This window comes from Lissotriton helveticus, chromosome 5_1 (genome assembly GCF_964261635.1).
Source record: "Lissotriton helveticus chromosome 5_1, aLisHel1.1, whole genome shotgun sequence".
Taxonomy (NCBI): domain Eukaryota; kingdom Metazoa; phylum Chordata; class Amphibia; order Caudata; family Salamandridae; genus Lissotriton; species Lissotriton helveticus.
In genome coordinates, this window is record NC_136065.1 from 1,342,134,899 (window position 1) to 1,342,148,725 (window position 13,827).

The 13,827-nt window shown below is 48.3% G+C and overlaps 1 protein-coding gene across 2 annotated transcripts in view; it reads right to left on the reverse strand.

Moving 5' to 3' along the window:
* The window catches only part of CELSR2 (cadherin EGF LAG seven-pass G-type receptor 2), a 325,195-nt gene that overhangs the window by 163,515 nt on the left and 147,853 nt on the right, over positions 1–13,827 (reverse strand). The gene's annotated exons all lie outside the window — the stretch shown is intronic.

Below are 13,827 nucleotides of genomic sequence, written 5' to 3' on the forward strand. Positions count from 1 at the left end.
GCTGACCCAAAGTCCCCATATGTATGAATATGTATAACATCGTTTTGAGAATGTTTTTTATTATGAGAGCCTGCCAGATAGCTAACGCATTCAGATTGGATTAAAAAATGAGATTATTAAACATACATCTAAGTGCTACTCATAAAGTTACACACAAGTATAAAATGACAGTTGGCATGTAAATATACAGTTCCTTCTGAAAGGCCTAGCATGCATTCTCAAAGCAAATCTACATTAGAGCTTTTCAGACCCCTTGCACCTGACCTCTAACCTCGCCCATAGCATTAACCATTGGCTAGAGACCATAACTAGCTTTGGGGTCCTGCCACTGAGAATAGGCTTTGGCTCAAGGCAACTATCTGCATTTAACCCTAAAACTACAAGTATGTACAGCACTGAAGTTGGCAAAACAATGCACCCCTCCAGAGTCGGCCTATGTTAGCTCCCAAGGATGTAGAACCACTGAACACCCATGCTTTCCCTGAACACCTACAAACAAGGAGAGACGGCGCACTGCTGGCGAGAGATGACCGGGGAGAGAGAGAGAAACCCCGGCCAAAGCCAGGTCCCAGATGGAGCTGTCTAAGTCAAGAGATGTCACTATGAAACCTGGGTGTGAGGGAGATAGTTCACTCTCACTACCACTTAGGCAGCTGAGGTTGCCCTGTTGATCTTCAGGCCAACAAGGAATACATTCGTAAGTTCCAGGATGTTGATGTAAACAAACCCGCAAATATAGAGCTACAAGAGGCAAACACAGTGACAAAAAATCGTGACGCAAACGGAGCAGGATCCTAGTGTGCGCTTAAGACCCGAACAAAAGCAAGGCATACGGATGCTATTCTTAAAGCGTCCAGCGCTGCAAAAATAAATATATCATTTTTTTGTTAACCCGCATTTTTTTTTAAAACACACTGGTGCCATTGCAAGCCACACATTTGAACAAGGACTAGATATTTGATGCATTCCTTCTTGCCTTTACCACGTCATTCCGACTTCCGATGTAAAACCACACTACAACTAGCGGAAGTCAGGCAGCCTTCGTTGGGACGTGGGCGGGGCCTGAAAGAAACAGGAAGGAACTGCCGGGAGAACGTCCTGGAACCCTGCACGCTGGCTGCCGAGGGACACGCGGAAAGAGCCCGGTGAGTGGAGGAGGGGTGTACGCGTGTGTGTCTGTGTGTGTTCGAGTGTGTCTGAGCGTGTGTCTGTCTGTGTGCGCGGGGGTCTGTTTAAGGGGGGTGCATGTGTGTATGCAGTGTGTGTGTGTGTGCCTGTGTATGCCTGTAGCTGTGTATGTGTGCATGCGTGAGTGTGGCTGTGTGAGTGTGTTTGCGCACGGGAATATGAGGCACGAGATGGGCACGGCGCCGTGCGCGCCCACGAGGTCAAATCTGCGCTCGTGCCCCTCTCGTGTCTACATTCCCAGAAACGGGCAGCAATAGGTCTCGAGCAGACTCTGCTTGACCTAAAAAACGAAATAATCACAGTTGTGTGGAGGAGAAGCGCTTGTTCTGAGGATGCGCAGAACATGTACTCCTGGCCACTAATTTGCAGGCAGAGCCAAAGGCGGTCTCTATAGTACTCCCAAAAGCTCCTTTTAGGTTCATCACAATATGTCTGAAGACAAAGCCAGACCTAAAAAGGATATATCAAATGAACCTGAACCTCCTGCGTTTATGTTTTTGGCAGAGAGACACCTATACAAACCAATTTGAAGTCATGGAGGACTAACAGTTTAACAAAGGAAGAAAATAAATGTTGACATAAGGGGACATAATCTCACCCAAAACTATGGAACCCACAACTAGGAGACTAGACAACCAGTGAAAGCTAATACTCTTGGAGGCTTCTCAGTGCTAGATATGGGGCGCACTGTGAAGCATGCCTCACTAGCTAGGTGAGGGTTCATTATCAATTTGAGTAGATACACATACAGTAATTCCATAAGAAATTTGGATTATTCTTCTAGGACTATTGTACTTCTTGTATATTTATGTTTGTTTACAAAGAGTGTACAAAGCAAACACAAGGAGATGATGGACGGAGTGCTGAAACTTTTCAGACACTCACCCCCAGTCACAGATCTGGGTTGAATCCATCATCGTTCTTTAGCTCACTTAGCCACCTCAGTTGTAACCCAGCTATATGCAAATCAGTCTTGACCCCGTGTCTCATGGGAACAGTCCAGCCCAAACTGCCAAGCCAGGTCTTGCTTTGTTTGCCCTAAGTTGGCAGGGTATGCCCAGACGTGGATCCCTCGCTCACTTTGATACTGGATTCAAGCTAGCTTGGCTGATGAAGGGTGTTACCCAGAAACAGGTCCCAGGAAGCTTGTTTCCGGTTCAGAGAAGACCTGGCTTGGCAAGTCGGGCTAGACTGTTCCCATGAGGCACAGAGTCAAGACTAATTTGCATATATCTGGGTCTGAACGGAGGTGGCAAAGTGACCTAAAGAATGATGATGGATTCAACCCATATCTGTGACTGGGGGTGAGTGTCTGAAAAGTTTCAGCGCTCCGTCCATCATCTCCTTGTGTTCGCTACAAAGAGTGTACAATAGTCCTTTAGCTCCTAATATTAATTATTTTTGTGGATTTCATGTTTTTTTCTCATTGTTTTCCAAAACTCTTGACATCAGTGCTTATCAATGTTTATTCAGCTGCCTAACATCCAAAAGAGACAAAAACTGTGTTTTTCTGTGTTTACAAAACATATTGTTTCTACAGTGATTATTATAAAGCACATATTTAATTTAAAGGAGAAGTAACACTAGGTATGTGTTGTCTTCCCTCAGGCAGTGTGCCAAAAGACTTATCTTAGACTGTTTTAAGCACAAAATGTCTGTGATTGTGCGCTCCGTCACACTCCAACCTTCATATTCTCTCTCACATTCACTCTGTCAAGACTCTGTCTGGTTTATGGAACTATGAATAGATTTAAAAAGTAAGAGTGTTGTATTCAAATAATGGACACTGGTGGAAGTCATTCACCTACTCCTACGGAATAATATGACATTGGAGGGGTGGGCGACCCTGTCAACAGCATAGTACCTTGGGAAACATAACCTTGAAACTTTTGAACTACACCAGATTAATTTATAGACATGCATTTTGAGGATTTTGAAACGTGATGTTTTAAGTATGTTTACCACTGCTTTTCTGCACTTATGACTGGCTATATTAAGCTGGCGCTGTTGCTGTGTGGACATTCATAGCTGTCAAGTGACCCCATGGCAAATGTCTCACTTTATAACATTTCTGACCTTTTAACAGACGTGTTGTATTTTGGTACTTGAATTTCTGCTGTTAACATTGTAACTGTAGGCTCAAAAACCTGAGCAGTAAACTGCAGTGGAGTAAGAGCCAGGATTATCTGAAGGCACCACACATAACAATGGGCCACCTTGAAGCTATGAATTTTGTTGGTTTGTGGAAAGTCTTGTGTTACATTTTCACCACTATCTCATATGCATGGTGACAGCAATCTTTTCACATGAACCTGCCACTATGCCTTGCATTGAATATTTAAAGCCAGGGTTTTTTGGCAGGTGACCTTCTATCAACGCTGACTTGTTAGAAAAGAGGGCTGATGTAGCGATTGGTTTCACCTGTCTCTGTGGGTAAATGTGATAGTTCATATTGGCCAAGATTTCTATGAGTAAATAAAACTACGTCAAAAGATGAAATATTATTTTAATATTAAAAGATTCTGTAAGTGGTATAAAGTGATTATATCAAACCGAAACATGCTCCTAACCCCTGAACCTTTAATCCAAGCACACAAAACTGGAGGAAACAATAGGAAGAAACAATAATTTTGTGACATCCTTAAATTCAAATCTCAGGCATAATAATCTAAGCCCAGTCTTTCTTGCTGCTACCTTGAATAACAAAGTTACATTGTGTTGGCCACATCAGAAATAACTAACAAGCATTGAAAATGCAATAGGTCTCGCAATAGAAGAGTTTTACATTTTTCGTTTTGCAAATGGATGAGTGGCGTTGCGTGGATGAGTGGCGTTGCGTGGATGAGTGGCGTTGCGTGGATGAGTGGCGTTGCGTGGATGAGTGGCGTTGCGTGGATGAGTGGCGTTGCGTGGATGAGTGGCGTTGCGTGTGTGAGTGGCGTTGCGTGGATGAGTGGCGTTGCGTGTGTGAGTGGCGTTGCGTGGGTGAGTAGCGTTGCGTGGGTGAGTGGCTTGGCGTGGTTGAGTGGCGTTGGTTTTGAAAATAGCAAAATTAATAGCTTTGTCAGTTACAATGTCAATAGTTTTAACTTTCGCAAATGTGACACCTATATCATTTGTAATGCAATGTGTGTTGTATTTACGTGACTTAGATGTATTGATATTACAAATAACAATGGCTTTTAATTTTGTAAATAATAAATACTGAAATAAAATGTATTGTAATTTATAATGGCAATAGCTTAAACGTTTGTAAATAACTTTTGTGAAGATTATGTTCAGTGTATTTTATTGTGACGAAAATTCAAGAACATTGCATTTGCACCTACACACACACACACACACACACACACACACACACATATAGATGTGGTGGTGGTGGATCTAGGGGATATGGTGGTGGTGGATGTGGTGGTGGATGTGGTGGTGGTGATGGTGGATGTGGTGGTGATGGTGGTGGATGTGGGGGTGGATGTGGTGGTGGTGGTGGATGTGGTGGTGGATGTGGTGGTGGTGGTGGATGTGGTGAAAGTGGTGGTGGATGTGGTGGTGGAAGTGATGGTGGGTGTGGTGGATGTGGTGGTGGATGCGGTGGTGGATGAGGTGGTGGATGTGGGGGTGGTGGTGGATGTGGTGGTGGTGGATGCGGTGGTGGTGGTGGATGCGGTGGTGGTGGTGGATGTGGTGGTGATGGATGCGGTGGTGGTGGTGCATGCGGTGGTGGTGGAAGTGGTGGTGGATGTGTTGGATGTGGTGGTGGATGTGGTGGTGGTGGATGTGGTGGTGGTGGATGCGGTGGATGTGGGTGTGGTGGATGTGGTGGTGGAGCCTTTTTTTTTAATGTGCAAAAGTAAGTTATTAATGCAATTTCGGATTAGGGGGGCATGACGACAGTGCATCTTTGCTTTGCACTTGGACATGCTGCAAAACATACTGTGTTGTATTCTTCTGTGAAATCCCCATGACATTTGGCAGTTAAAAGAATGTATTGAAAGAAATGTTCATCTAAATAAGATAATTAGTGTGCACGACATAATTCTGTAGAACTACAGATTCAGTTTAGGTATGCAGCCCTGTGTTACAAAATCATTTAGAACTGAAATGCAAGAAAGTTGCAGTTTGGCTTTGAGACGGATCAGAGAGGTGTCTGCGTGATAAATGAATGATGCATAGGAATGGACAGAATGGAAATGTGTTTCGAAGGACGTGCTCGGGGTGTGCATACTGGAAGCAGGGCGATGGATTCGAGGCTATGAGCGAGGGTGATGCCGAGCTCACCTCAAGGAGAGGGGGAGGGGCCAGGGCAGAAAGTAGGGAGGGGAGGTGTAAGTCGGCAAAGTCACACGGATCGAACAAACGATGAGTAAGGGAAGAATTGTTAAATAGGTTTAAAATGGAACAGGAAAAAAGAAACAAACTAGGGAAGGAAAGAAACAGAATCTGAAAGGAAAGAGAAAAAGAATAAAGGAAAGAGCAGAGGGAAAATACAAGACGGAGGGAAGGCAGAGAAGGGGAGGGGGGAGGAGAAATGCGACACGGCGGACAGGGGAGGGGGCGGAGCGGGTTTCGGATTAGGGGGGCATGACGACAGTGCATCTTTGCTTTGCACTTGGACATGCTGCAAAACATACTGTGTTGTATTCTTCTGTGAAATCCCCATGACATTTGGCAGTTAAAAGAATGTATTAAAAGAAATGTTCATCTAAATAAGATAATTAGTGTGCACGACATAATTCTGTAGAACTACAGATTCAGTTTAGGTATGCAGCCCTGCGTTACAAAATCATTTAGAACTGAAATGCAAGAAAGTTGCAGTTTGGCTTTGAAACGGATCAGAGAGGTGTCTGCGTGATAAATGAATGATGCATAGGAATGAATATGCTACTTACCAGTATGCATCTGTTCTTGGCATGTAGGGCTGCTAACATTCATATCTTAGCATTAGATCGCCGCCTAGTGTTGGGCTCGGATGATCGCACATTGTTGTCCTGGAAGAGTCTTCGAAGTATCCTGAGATAGGTGGCTCCTCCCCTGGACTACAGTGCGCATGGGCATCGGCTCCATCCCCAGATTGTTTTTCGCCATTGTGGCAGAAGATGGAGTGAAAAGTGTAAAGGATGTCCATGCTAATGAATAAATACAATAGTATATCTGCAGCTGCGACAGGCACCGGGGAGGAGGGCGGGCGATATGAATGTTAGCAGCCCTACATGCCAAGAACAGATGCATACTGGTAAGTAGCATATTCAGTTCGAGGCATGTGGGCTGCTAAATTCATATCTTAGCATAGAATACATAGCAGTCCCTCCATCAGCGGCGGTTGCCCGTGCCAGCTGCAGAAACCTGAAAAAGTGTCTTCAGAACAGCCTGTCCTACAGCAGCTTGCTGCTTGGAATGCACATCAACACAGTAGTGTTTTGTAAAGGTATGTGGTGTAACCCACGTGGCTGCTCTGCAAATATCCTCTAAAGGAATGTTCCCTAGGAAAGCCATGGATGCCCCCAGTTTGCGTGTGGAGTGCGCTCTGGGGGGTATTGTTAAAGTGCGCTTGGCTTTTTGATAACATATCTGGATGCACTTAACAATCCATCTGGCTATCCCTGCTTTGGAAATCGGGTTGCCTTTGTGTTGTGGTGCGAAGGCAACAAAGAGTTGTTTTGTTTTTCTAAAGGGTTGTGTTCTGTCTATGTAGTACATCAACGCCCTCCGTACATCTAAGGTATGGAGCATTCTTTCCGCCACTGTTTGCGGGTTTTGAAAGAATGCTGGTAAGTCAATAGTTTGGTTTAGATGAAACTGTGACACCACCTTCGGAAGGAATTTGGGGTTAGTGCGTAGCACTACCCTATTTGGATGAATTTGAATGAATGGCTCTTGGATTGTGAGCGCCTGCAGCTCACTGACACGCCTCAGAGACGTAATAGCTACAAGGAAAGCTACTTTCCACGTAAGGAACTGGAGTTCACACGAGTGCAGTGGCTCAAATGGTGGTCCCATCAGTCTGGTGAGAACGACATTGAGGTTCCACACCGGAGCTGGCGGTGTTCTTGGGGGAATGACTCGTTTCAGACCTTCAAGGAAGGCTTTAATGGCGGGCACTCTGAAGACAGAGAGGTGCTGCCTGTTCTGGAGATAAGCCGCTATGGCGGATAGATGTATCCGAATGGAAGTGTACGCTAGATTGCACTTGTAAAGATGCAACAGATAGCAGATGATGTTAGGGATAGATGCATCTAGCGGGTTGATGTCATTGGCTGTACAGTAAATGACAAAACGCTTCCACTTTGCAGCATAGCATGCTCTAGTAGTTGGTTTCCTCGCCTCCTTGATGATGTTCATGCATTCCGGAGGTAGGTTAAGGTATCCAAACTCTAGGACTTCAGGAGCCAGATCGCCAGGTTGAGCTGTTGCGGATCTGGATGCTGAATTTCTCCATGGTTCTGCGTCAAAAGACTGGGCGTGAGGCGCAGTCTTTGATGCGGCACCACTGAGAGTTCGAGGAACGTGGTGTACCAAGCCTGGCGCGCCCACGTTGGAGCAACTAGGATGAGAGTCATCTCGTGCTGCCTTAGCTTTCTTGCGACCAGCGGTATTAGAGGGGCTGGCGGAAAAGCGTACGCAAATTTGCCTGACCAGTTCATCCATATCGCATTCCCCTGCGACTGTGGGTGAGGGAACCTGGCGGCAAAGTGTTGGCATTTTGCGTTCTCTTTTGTGGCAAACAGGTCTATCTCCGGATGACCCCACTGCTGGAAGTACGGGTGGAGGACAGATGGGTGTAACTCCCACTCGTGCATTTGATGGCTGTACCTGCTGAGCAGATCCGCCATCTGATTGTCCTTTCCTGGGAGGTGTTCTGCCATGAGGAAAATGTTCCTCTGAATGGCCCACTTCCACATGCTCTGAGCCAGATGAGACAGCTGTGGCGAGTGGGTGCCTCCCTGCTTTTGAATGTAGTACATCGCGGTCATGTTGTCCGTCCGGACTAGCACGACTTTGTTGCACAGATGTACAATGAAGGACTTGAGCGCCATGAAGATTGCCATCAGTTCCAGATAGTTGATGTGCATCTTCTGTTGCTGCGTCGTCCATAGTCCCTGCACTGTGTAAGTGAGCACATGAGCTCCCCATCCCTGGAGAGATGCGTCCGTTGTCAGGACAATCTGCGGCACAGGCTCTTGGAACAGTCGGCCCTTGCAAAGGTTGTGTGTAGTCCACCAATGCAGAGAGTCGTATGCCCGACTGGTAACCAACACTAGGTCTGTCAATTGCCCACGAGCCTGTGTCCACTGATTCGCTAAGCACTCCTGGAGCGGGCGCATATGTAGCCGTGCGTGAGGGACTATGAAGATGCAGGAGGCCATCATGCCTATCAACTGCATGAACACTCTCGCTGGAAGCGAGTGTTGTGGCCTGAACCTTTGGATCAGAGCCTGCATGCTGTCTATCCTGACTTGGTTTGGCTGAGCCATGGCCGTCAGGGTGTTGATCGTCGCACCTAGGAACTGCCGGACATGTGCCGGCTGAAGATGCGATTTTGGGTAGTTCAGGGAGAAACCCAGATCGTGAAGAAGGTGAATTGTAGTCGACATGTCTGCGGCGCACTGTTGCTCTGACTTGGCTTGCACGAGCCAGTCGTCTAGGTAGGGGTAGACATGGATGTTCTGCCTCCTGAGGTGCGCCGCTACTGTCGCCAGACACTTGGTGAACACCCTCGGGGCTGTGGTGACTCCGAAGGGTAGGACCTTGAACTGGTAGTGCCTGCCTTGAATAGTGAACCTGAGGTATTTCCTGTGTGACGGGTGTAGTGGAATGTGGAAATAAGTATCCTTGAGATCTAAGGTTGCTAAGAAATCTCCCTGGTTTAGCAATGGAAGAATCTGTTGCAGTGTAAGCATGTGGAAATGTTCTGATAGTATGTACAGGTTGAGGGGACGTAGATCTAGAATGGGTCTGAGAGATCCGTCCTTCTTTGGAATAAGGAAGTACAGGGAATAAACCCCTGTGCCTTCCTCTCCCACCGGCACGAGCTCGATTGCTCCCTTTTGCAGCATCACCACTACTTCCTGCTGCAATAAGAGCAAGTGCTCTGCGGACATAGGCCTTTGCCTTGGCGGGATGTTGGGTGGAGTGGACCTCAACTCTAGGCAATAACCATACTGGACTAGTTGTCGCACCCACCTGTCTGTAGTGATGTTTCTCCAGACGGGCAGGAACTGCTGTAGTCTCCCCCCGACAGGTGTTAGGTGGTCGGGGGGCAGTGACAGAGAGTCACTGTTTGCTTGGAGCAGAGGAGCGGGAGCTGTTGTTTCCTCTGCCGCGACCTCTGTTGCTGTTATTTCTGTAACCTCCCTTGTTCTGTTTTGTGAACGAGGATTGTGCCCCACCTTTAGAGAACTGGGATTGTTGACCCATTTGTCCTCTGGTGACTCCACGTGCACCTGAGCGACGAAAATTGCTGCCACGAAACTGTTGTGACTGCAGGGCCCCCATGGACTTAGCAGTTTCTGTGTCCTTCTTTATTTTCTCTAGGGTGGTGTCAACATCTGGACCAAACAGACTATCAGGATTGACTGGCTGATTAAGGATTGTTGTCTGAATATCCGGTTTAAACCCTGAGATGCGGAGCCACGCTTGTCGTCTCAGCATAACGCTAGTGTTGATAGCTCTAGCAGCTGTGTCCGCAGCGTCAAGTGCACACTTGATGGCTGCGTTTGAGATTAGCTTTCCTTCCTCAATGAGCAGTTGGGTGGCTTCTTGGAACTGTGGAGGCAGGTGTTGTACAATCTGTTCTAGGGTGTCGTAGTGCGCCCTATCGTAACGCGCCAAGAGTGCCTGTGTATTGGCGATGCGCCAAAAGTTTGATGCCTGTGCAGCTACTCTTTTGCCCCCTGCCTCTAGCACTTTGGACTCCTTATCCGGGGGAGGAGCTTCACCCGTTGTCTGGGAGTTGGCACGTTTCCTGGCATTGGCGACCACAAGAGAGTCCAGTGGCAATTGTCCCCGGATGTATGCGGGGTCCGCAGGTGCAGGTCTGTACTTTTTTTCAATGCGAGGGTTGACCACTCTCGCTCTTGTAGGCTCCTTAAATATGTCCCCAGCATGCTTGAGGACTCCTTTAAGCATAGGCAGTGTCTTTACTGTCCTTTCAGAGACTGAAAAAGTGTCGAAAAGGAAGTCTTCCTCAACCGGGTCGGCATGCATGTCCACATCATGATTGGCTGCCGCCCTTTCGAGTAGTGCATGAAAACCTGCTGAATCCTCAGTCGGGGATGCACGTGCATTAAAAAGCTGCGGGTCCTGCCCCACACCCTGGGTGTTCTGGTCACCAGTGTCATCATATGAATCCGGTTGTGCATCAGGTTCATTGATAGGGAAATTGTACTGCTCGTCTTCATCATACCCCTCACCCGCAGAGTGTTCTGGGGAGGGAGTAGGGCTCCGTCTCGGAGGAGGCTGGATTGGTTCCGTGAGGCCTGAGGCGTCAAGGGGCACCCTCTTCTTCTTTAGTGGGATGACATAGGAGTCCACTGGCTCCGAAGTGATTTTCCTCTTATAGAGGGTCAGTTTGCCTGTGTCAGCGTCGATGAAATGCTCTGAATCGTCCTCTGATTCGAGTACCCGACGTGGAAGCGGGCCAGTCGGTGAAGAAATCACCTGTTTCGGTGCCGATTTGGTTGAAAATGCTTTCGGCGCCTCCTTCGGCGGCAAAATAAAGAGAAGTTTCCCAGAAGGCTTCGCTGGAGTGTCCTTTTGCGGCTGCGGCGATGGTATCGGAGCCGACGGGGCAAAGGCCTTCTCCCTGATTCTTTGCAGTGATTCGGCTATGAGGGACGGCTCACTCACAGTTTGTTTCGGCGCTGACGAGGATGGTCTGATCTTTCCCTCGGATCCGACGTCCTTGTGGGCCTTGTGCGCTTTGGGCGCGGATCCTGTCTTTACCGCCTCCGATTCCTGTGTTCGGGGCGCAGACTTCTTTCCGTGTGCCTGCGTAGCCTCCTTGGAGCCGACTTTGGCGGGCTTGGACGGCGTCGTAGCCGCTGACCCGTGCCGACCATCTTTTTTGGAGGACCCCTCCTCTGGCGTCGGTTTCGATTTTGCAGCATCGGAATCGACGGACTTCTTCGACTTCTGCGGACCGGAGGTCGACGGAGTCGATGGGGTAGCGGGCACCGTCGTTTTCACCGGCACGGCAGCCATCTTAGGGACACTCGAGTCCTTAAGTTTCGGTTTCGTTTTCGGGTCGGCCATTTTAGGTGTTGTCGATCCCGATGGTTTCGGTTTCGGTTTCGAAACAGTCTGCTCAGCAAGTAAGTCCGTGGCCGGGCCCGAAGGCGGGGCTGTGGCTTGCGGCTACGGGTCTTGGGTAAGGCCGACAGGCGATCCCGTGTCCCGGTCGGTATCCTCGTAACCTTCGGGGCAGAGCTCGTCCCCCGAGCTGTCTGCCGCGGCCCCATAAATCTCATCGTTGTCTCCTACCTCGTCGACGTATTCAAGGCCTTGACCCGCGACTCCGTCGTCGTCTCCCGGATCCGCCTCGACCTCCGTCTCGGGTGGGGAGATTTGGAGATGAAGACCCTGGTCCTCTTCGTCCTGGTCGCCGAAGATGTTCTCCGGATCCGGGGCCGCTTGTTTAGCTTCCATGCGCACCGCGCGCCGAAGCTTGAGAGTCTTCTTTGAGCGGAACTGTGCACACAACTTGCACTTGCCGTCGTCGTGGTCAGGCGAAAGGCATTTGTTACACACGGGGTGTAGATCGATGTGTCGGTACTTGGACCCACAGAGCGGGCAGTACTTAAACGGGCTCCGCTCCATGTCCGAAAAGTTTTGCAGTCGTGTCGCGATGAGAAGGCCTCAAAGTTCCGAGAGCGAAGAAAACTCCGCTTATTCCGGCTCCAAGAGACGGAAGACTCGAGACCGTGCGCAGACAATACCGACGCAAGAAAATCGAGGCCTTTTGGCCGCTAAAAGTTAGTTTTTCTTGGTTCCGACAGTAAGACGTCGAGACCACATCCGAACCCAATGGCGGAAAAAAACAATCTGGGGATGGAGCCGATGCCCATGCGCACTGTAGTCCAGGGGAGGAGCCACCTATCTCAGGATACTTCGAAGACTCTTCCAGGACAACAATGTGCGATCATCCGAGCCCAACACTAGGCGGCGATCTAATGCTAAGATATGAATTTAGCAGCCCACATGCCTCGAACTGGACAGAATGGAAATGTGTTTCGAAGGACGTGCTCGGGGTGTGCATACTGGAAGCAGGGCGATGGATTCGAGGCTATGAGCGAGGGTGATGCCGAGCTCACCTCAAGGAGAGGGGGAGGGGCCAGGGCAGAAAGTAGGGAGGGGAGGTGTAAGTCGGCAAAGTCACACGGATCGAACAAACGATGAGTAAGGGAAGAATTGTTAAATAGGTTTAAAATGGAACAGGAAAAAAGAAACAAACTAGGGAAGGAAAGAAACGGAATCTGAAAGGAAAGAGAAAAAGAATAAAGGAAAGAGCAGAGGGAAAATACAAGACGGAGGGAAGGCAGAGAAGGGGAGGGAGGAGGAGAAATGCGACACGGCGGGCAGGGGAGGGGGCGGAGCGGGGAGAGCGGCCTTTGAAGTGCACTTTACACGGCCGGCCGGCAGTGAAACTGAAAGCACGGCCGGCCGGCCGTGAAAGCCTTTGATGACGCAGCAGGGGGAACAGACGGCGAGAGGGTGTGAAAGCAGCAGGGGCAGGCAGGCGGCTGGGGGCATGTGCACGCGCTTTTAAGCGCATGCGCATTTAGCTTAAAAGTCACGGGCACTGCAAGGAATCGCCACGATTCCTTGCAAGTTAGGTAAAGAGTGGTTAAGCCCCCATAGTCTCGCAAGCTCGATGCGCATGCGCATCGACAGGCGAGACCTAAAAATGAGACATTCTTCCTCACTCTCTTTTCTTTGAATGGAATTTAATTTGTGGTTCTGCAGGTGTTTATCAATATGTATATCTTTGCACTGATGATGGTTTCCCTCTCTGGGGGGTTTTATCAGTTGTTATAAGTCTAAACTTAAAACAGGATAGCCTACATAGGTCATAGTGCCGTTTGGCAGACTTGTCAAATAAAAAATAACATTTAGTTCGTGACTGTTTAATTTTCTCTTGTAACCATTCAGGGTTAGACATCGCAATGAATAAGAGGTCATATACAGCATTTCAAATCTAAATATGTCACTGATACTGGGGCGACATTAACATTCCTTGTAAAACAAAGACAATGATAAGCAAGCATTGGCAAAGCCAATAGACCTGGTTTTGGCAGCCAGCATTTTGGATTCATCAACGCATGTTTTGTTTGTTATGGTTTTTACAGAGCTTTATTGCTGGGGAATCTTCAGGAACCTCATCAGTCGAGAGTGGCTAAAGTCCCAAAAAGTGTTTTGGCCTCTAAATGCACACATTGCCCTAAAAGTCCCTGGCACTGAAAAGCACTAAAGGTGGATATGCTCCGTGTGAAAGGACAGAATGCTGTCATTCACAGTGAAGTTAGCCCGTGGTTGAAGTGGACTGAAGAAAAATGTGACGGACACAATAACAGATCAGTGGATGAAGAGGACGGACTGAAAACCCCATATATCAATCACATAATTTTAGTAAAATCAAAAGGT